Raw genomic sequence first — 7,067 nt, 5'->3', positions numbered from 1 at the left:
CTCCAAAGGCATATTGCCAGTCTCCTCTTTAAAATATTTTTGCTTTAATTATGCAATTTATGAGAGTGAAGATTTGGTCTTTTCTGAGTTGACTAAAGCAGTGACCATGTTGCTAGTGCAACTGCCTTTTGTGCCCTAGGTGTGCAGTTCAATCCTCAGTGCCAGCCCACCGATTCCTTTGCCTGGTGCTCAGCTTCTCTGAAGCAACCTGTGCAGACAAAGCACGTTAGCTATGACACTTTTTTGTGGAAGTTGTCATTTGCCTTGAAATCAAACCGTCCTTTGTGAATACATGGAATCTTATTTGAAATGAAGGTTATGCAAAGTATAATGCGTGAAGTGTGAAATTTTAAAATACTAGAACAGTAGGAGTGCATGAATATTTGGAAATTTAAATAGTTATTCTTTAAATATCTTATTCGAATGTCCTCATTTTTGATTTTTGAAACAAATCAAACTTTGTTTTGGCAATAATTCAAACCAACTTGAATATGTATGTTATGAATTTTTTAAATACTTTTCATACGATTGGTACCAGGTTTAAATAAGGCCTGCCGTGTTTTTCTTCGTTGACTGCTTGAAATATGAGGCTTATGCTAATGCTGAATACCATCCTGCAGCCATCAAATGTGTGGGAAGAAGGGTTCAGTGCTGCTGCATGATACACACGTGTGGCAGCGTTTATAGTGTTCATATATGGTTTCTAAGATAGGATGATGCAGAAATGCTTTGGCAAGTTCATCAACCTTGCCTTGGCAGCTCATACATGCTATTGGCTGTCTTCTGTTCTAAAGTGTACCTGTGCCTTGTTTTCTTTCATCTAAACGAAAATTAATTTTTAAACACATGTAAAGATGCTTTTAGATTGATTGATTGATTGATTGATTGGTTCACAGGAAAGGGAAGGCGCAGTATCTGTCACACTTGTATCTGTGGACACCTGAACCGAACATACTGAATTCGTGTTGCAGTCTTTTAGTGGGGATTAGTGTTGTGTCTTTACAGCTTACTCAACTCAATCGGTTATTAAGGCTTGTTTTGTACAGTTCTTTGCAAAAGTAGTGAGCATTGGTATAAGTATTCAATTTGGTATGCATGCTACACTACTCGTTTTCGCAAATATAAAAACCAACTCATAATTCTGCATAAATTTTTCACATTGTACATGACAGCTAAGATTCAAAATACATACCCCCCCTCCCTGCCCCCCTCTAAGAATGGGGAAAACATCATAGTGTATGATTTGGTTTGGATTTATGCTATTCGCACACCAATACGGAACAGACAAAAGCAAACAAACAGCACTAAAAATGTAGCAACTCAAGATTTACAGACAGGTCATCTACTGTAATGAAGCATATTTTGTGCCACATTGAACAGAAGGATCAAACAATCAGTGCATTAGCTTGAACGCATAGCAGCAGGATCTCAATTATTGTAAACAGTTTGCTCCAGACAACAGCCTATATTTAAAACAGATGAGCACTTGCAGCAGTTTGACGAGCGAGGCGTGCAGAACAATGTTACTAGAGCAGCTTGTGACATTGGTGCAGCTGACCTGCCTCAGCTTGTCAAATTTGGTGAGAGGTCATATGAATCGAGAGAGCGCTATTTGTTTTGTCGTGTGCACTCACGAGTTGCTATTGGACACTTGCGTATTGCTATCAAGCACGTTTGCTGCGTTGGGACCACGGTGTAAGAATATTGAGACTCGGGGCCACTCAGCGCGTGGGCATGGAGGCCTGCAGCACAGGATAAGCAGCAAGTGTTATGCTAAAGGCCTAATTTGGAGCAGGCATTGTGAAGACTAAACAGATGCGTACGGTGCTTTACAGGTCCCTTACCGCTACAGTGCATGCGCACTAGGGTACTTTGATGTCCGCTGCTGTTTATTATGTCTCTGGGTCATCGAGGCACATGGTTTTGAAGCCGTGTCAATCGATTAAGGAAGAAAAATAACCAGCACAACGGTATACAGCGCGATAGAGACAGCTGAAGTAGCTACCATTGTTCTGGCAATAGCGCACGCCAATGGAACAGGACAAAACTGGACTTTAGTGAATTCCAAACAAGTGCACAGAAACTACATGGGGCAGGATTGACTGAATCTCCAATCGTATTCTACAAATTAAAATTACATATAACACTAAACATTGTGTAATATAGGTTTTGGGACATGAGAAGATGGGGGGGCAACTCAAGGAAATGTCGGTAGAGCAGACTCAAGTATTGTACATGGGGCACTTTTGACTCTGTTACCACCCATACTCGACCATTACAGGGGCCAAGGAAACGCTATCGAGCCCCGCACAAAACTAACCCAAAAGTAGGCGGGAGACTGGTGCACTACAAAGTGGTATTATATACCTGTCCACACCCACAGATTTTTTCTACGCAATATTTAGGCGAATGCCCTTGGGTGTCTGGGTAAACCTACGCTAGAACATGTCACATGGGCCTGCTCTAAGGCAGATTTAGAGCCTCTCATAGACAACCCTAGTCTGACGCAAGTGAGTGGCATGGCCTGTTCGCGCCACCGCCACAATTCGATTTGAATGCGGAAACGTGGACAAACTACTCCGAGCAACTGGAACCTATTACTTCGATTCAAATAGAATCACCGGTGACGCACGGAAGAGCGCAATTCTCTTAAGGTGCCCTAGTCCGGAGGTACTTGAAGCCTACTGGTGTCGAAAAAGCTGCTGGATGAACCCTATGACACCATCATTACAATGCTCAAGCAGCACCTGAATCCGACACTGTCAGAAATCTGAAACGTACCGGTTCCCAACTCGCATACAGAACACCGATAAGAACATAAGCGAATACCTGGCGGTACTTCACAAAATCGCCAATAACTGCATGTGGCTTCGGCAGCGCGTTGGAACGTAACCTGTGGGACAAATTTATTATCGGTCTGGGAGAGATGGTTCAGCGTTTACTGCTTGCTAAGCCGAAGTCTCATGCTTTTCAAGAAACAGTAGACATCAATAATGGCTGCATTTGGGCGAGTTGGTTTGGCATGTTGATCCTGAAAAGCGCATAAAAACACATGGACAACAGCAAAAGACGGATACACGGGTGCTTACTTCCAACTGATTTTATTTCATGCGAGAAGCAGAATATTTGTGCTCTTGAGGTCACATGCGCATACAAAGCTAAAAACTCGAGAGTGAAAAGGAAAAACATTATCAGGCTGCGCATGTAAAAGATGAAAGATATGCCATCTCTTTCTCTGACAGCATAATCAACTGACCACTTGCACAATCATCGCCAGTTCGTGCTATCTCTAACGCCTGAACAATTAATTTCGCGCATTATTTTACATTTGCTTCTATAAAGAACTTCACATTGAGGAAAGAGAGGACGACAATCCTTCTTGCTTTTGCATTTGGGACAATGAATGCTCATGTGCCCCCTTTTTTTGTGGTCCGCAACGTAATTATGCTCACCTAACCTCTCATTTAGGCATCTACCAGTTTGGCCTATATAATATTTGCCACAAGTCAATGGCACTTTGTACACTACCCTTTCTGTGCATTTTACAAATAACTTTTGATGCTTGATCATGCAACCAGACTTCATCCTGTTTTCTGAAGTGCCCTGCTTACTTAGCACACTCAGTTTAGTTAGGGCAGAGAACAAAACATTGACATTCACTCGGTTGCCAATTTTTCTAAGATTGTGCAACAGCCTGTGCTTATAGGGAATGACTGCATATTTTCTTTTATCTTTTGTCTTTTCCAGCTCTTGCTGTGACTTAGTTTTCCTTTTTTCATTTTGACGAGACCTTCTGCCATTCACACCAGCATGTGTAGTGGGTAACCAGCAGCTTGCAACTTTTTTTATTGTAAGACTGCTTCCTTCAACAGCATGTGGGCATGACTTTTTCAAACAATCTACGAAACCTAAGCGAGCTATATTAAGTTTAACAAGTTTAGAGTGCACAGAGCTAAAAGGTTATGGCACTTTTCCATCCCTGGGATGATAAATCCAGCAAGTATGATCTAAAAAAGTGAACATGATATCGATAAAACGGATATGCTATTGTTATCAGGGAGCTGATGTGTGATGGCAAGTGGAGATAAACAGTCCGAAAAACAGTCAAACACTTCCAACGGCCTCATCGAGGGTGAATACAGATGTGTCGGAAAAGATTAAAAAATCAACATAACGAAAAACTTTTAACACCCTTACGTCTTTCAGGCAGGCAAAAAGCCTTCTGTCACAATCAGATAAAAACATCATTTAAAATGGGAGCTGCACTGGACCCTGTACATACTCCTTGTTTCTGCAAAAGCAGGTCATCGCCCAAATTAACAAATGTAGAATTAAGATATGTTCTTAAAAGCTCTAGGAAACCGCCAACACTCACACCCACTAAATTCTGGAAGGTAATTGCACCGGAGTTCTTAATGCATCTTTCAAGTACAACAACAAACCATTTTAGGGCAAAGAGGAGTAGAGGTCTTTTATATCAACCGAGAAAGCACCAAGATTCCTTATTTCACTTTGTCTAAGAAAACAGGGACACAATCGGAATTTTTTATCAAGAAGGGGTCATCAACAACTATAGCTGTTTCAGGTTCTTCTGCAGGAAGTCTGAGACTTACTTTTGCGAAGTGCCCGCTTCTGAAACGATCATTCTTAAAGGACAATCCAATTCATGGGTTGTAACAGAAAACATGTCAAGATTTAGACCGCTGCAGTTTTCGATAGACTAAGCTAAACGGGTGAGATTCAGTAAAGTACACAACTTTTTTGCCTTCAACCTGACTTTTGAAAGCTTAATACCTTGCTGCCTGTCAAGCACATTCTCGACCGCCCTATAAACTTTTTCATTAAAAAGGCTTCTTGACATGTCCAAGAACTCAGATTCTTCCCGGGCTTAATCACCCATTTCCGAAGTTTTCTGTCTAACCACGGCCGCTCAATGGAGAGAGTGCGCCTCCTTTGAGCAGCCGTGGTCTAACAATTGTCAAGTCTCCTGGCACCTCTGTAGCGCTTGCTACAGAAAGACAGCAAATGGAAGTGGGCATCTGAAGAGAAGAGAGCGTTTGAATCATTTAAAATCTCTCTGATGAATCCTTATTTGCTCGCGTGCTATAACTCGACGGAGGAACTAATGCTAAAATGTGATGCCTCGCCAGAGGGCACGTAGTGCTGTGCTCTCTCACGTGATCAATGATATCGAAAAGCCTTAAGATCCCGTACCCTCACAAAGGCAGATAACTATTCTCAGTTGGAAAGGGAGGCCCTGGCTCTCATGTTTGCTGTGGTGAAGTTCCGTAACTAATGCTTTAGCAGAAAGTTCATATTGAAGACTCACCATGAGCCACCAAGGAAAGCAGGCCAATTCCGAGTACTGCAGCATCGCACAGTCAGAGATGGGCAATTGCCTTTGGTGCCTACACAGTGGCGTCGCTACGGTCACACGCACCCGGTGCGGCGTGGCCCTAATAATAATAATATTTATTATTACTATTATAATGATGATGCATTAGTGGTCATGCCCTAGCTCTGAAATGGTTGGGCACCTCCGCAAGGTGTGTGGCCAGAGTAAGAAAACGCAAACACTGTACTCTTATCCAAGACAGTTTTAGAGGTAGCGTAGGAGTTCGTTCTGCATGAAAGCCCGCGGAGTCCATTGTCGTCGCCCTGCAGCGGTTGGAGGAAATCCTAGTTAGTCGACAGGGTCATGACGTCACAACCACCTAACTTAGCGCGGGCATTTCGAACACCCACATTTAAATAAAGGTCGGGGGGATGAGGATAAGTATCCTTATAAGTTACACTATTCAGACGGTATTAGTCGACGCAAACGCGCCATGTACCATTTTTCTTCTTGACCATGGGTGACAGGGTCGACCTAAGGACCGCAAAGCTCGAATATGACCATCGCCCAGCATATCCTAAACCTGTTCATTGATGTCCTGACGTTCTATTGGCGACACTCTCCTGTTGAACTTGTGGGGGTAGCCTGTGTCAATGCGATGCCAGGTACGTGCCATGGGAGTGTTCGGTGACCCACTGGGCTCCGCAAAAAATGGATGAATACTTCACCAGCAATGCAATGAAAGCATCACGCTGTTCGCTGGTTAGGGATTTGCTGATCATTCGAAGCAGATGTCAGTCAAGGGCTGGATTGGCAGCAACAAGCGCGTTCCTTATGAAAACTACCGGCGGAGCAGCACCTTGGCTACACGTTGCAATCTTCATATTCACCGGCAAAACCACAACTTGCGAGTAGCAATTGATGGTTCACAGCAGTAAGCTGTCCAATTGACCACCGCAAAAAACCAGGAACCAGAATGAGTTTCTTTGCACTGTTAAAATGAAGCGGTGCCACACTAGCATTGAACGGTTTGGAAGCACGGGTGGGGCACTGAACTGGGACGCACATGATAGTTGTTGTTGTGGCTGTAGGAAGAAGGAGAAGAAAATGCACGGGCCTGCTACTGGCTCTGTAGCTCAGACACCTCCGCTGCCCCGTGCTGACAGAAGAGAGAAAGTAGAGAAGAAAGAAAAAGAAGAGAGAGAGAAAGACGCGTGCCGCAACAGCCGTCGTCCACCACCTAAGCGGTGACGGGTGCAATGACGGCCTACAGCAGAAAAATTCGTTAGCAGGCTAGCCCCCGCCTCAAGCGGCGTTGACTTACCAGTCCCAGCCCCGTAGGACCAGGAACACCCCGCACATCGTGGAGAGGGCTGGCACATTGGTTTCCTCACATGCACATAACCCATCCTCGCTCTCTGCTTATTCCTCTAAGAGTCCAGACGAAAGAGAACCGTCCACGCAGAGTTCTCCAGTGCCACAGTACACTAGCATCGCGTACACATTCGCGAAAATTCGAAAGAGAATCATGTCATGCGTGCATCGCGGAAGCGCTGCAAACTCCGCTGTAAATACGTTCCACTAAGGGACATCGTAGCCGTAGCACTGCACATTCGCAGGGGCACAACAATACACCATGAGCATTCACATTTCTGCCCATAAACATAACTTTGCAGCTCAGCGCGCTTCTTAAACGACTCATAATAGAAATCGCTGCACCGTATCCGCTAAA

Source organism: Amblyomma maculatum, chromosome 2, assembly GCF_055883805.1.
Source record: "Amblyomma maculatum isolate TAMU_Amacu chromosome 2, ASM5588380v1, whole genome shotgun sequence".
Classification (NCBI taxonomy): domain Eukaryota; kingdom Metazoa; phylum Arthropoda; class Arachnida; order Ixodida; family Ixodidae; genus Amblyomma; species Amblyomma maculatum.
This window is presented reverse-complemented; position numbering follows the sequence as displayed.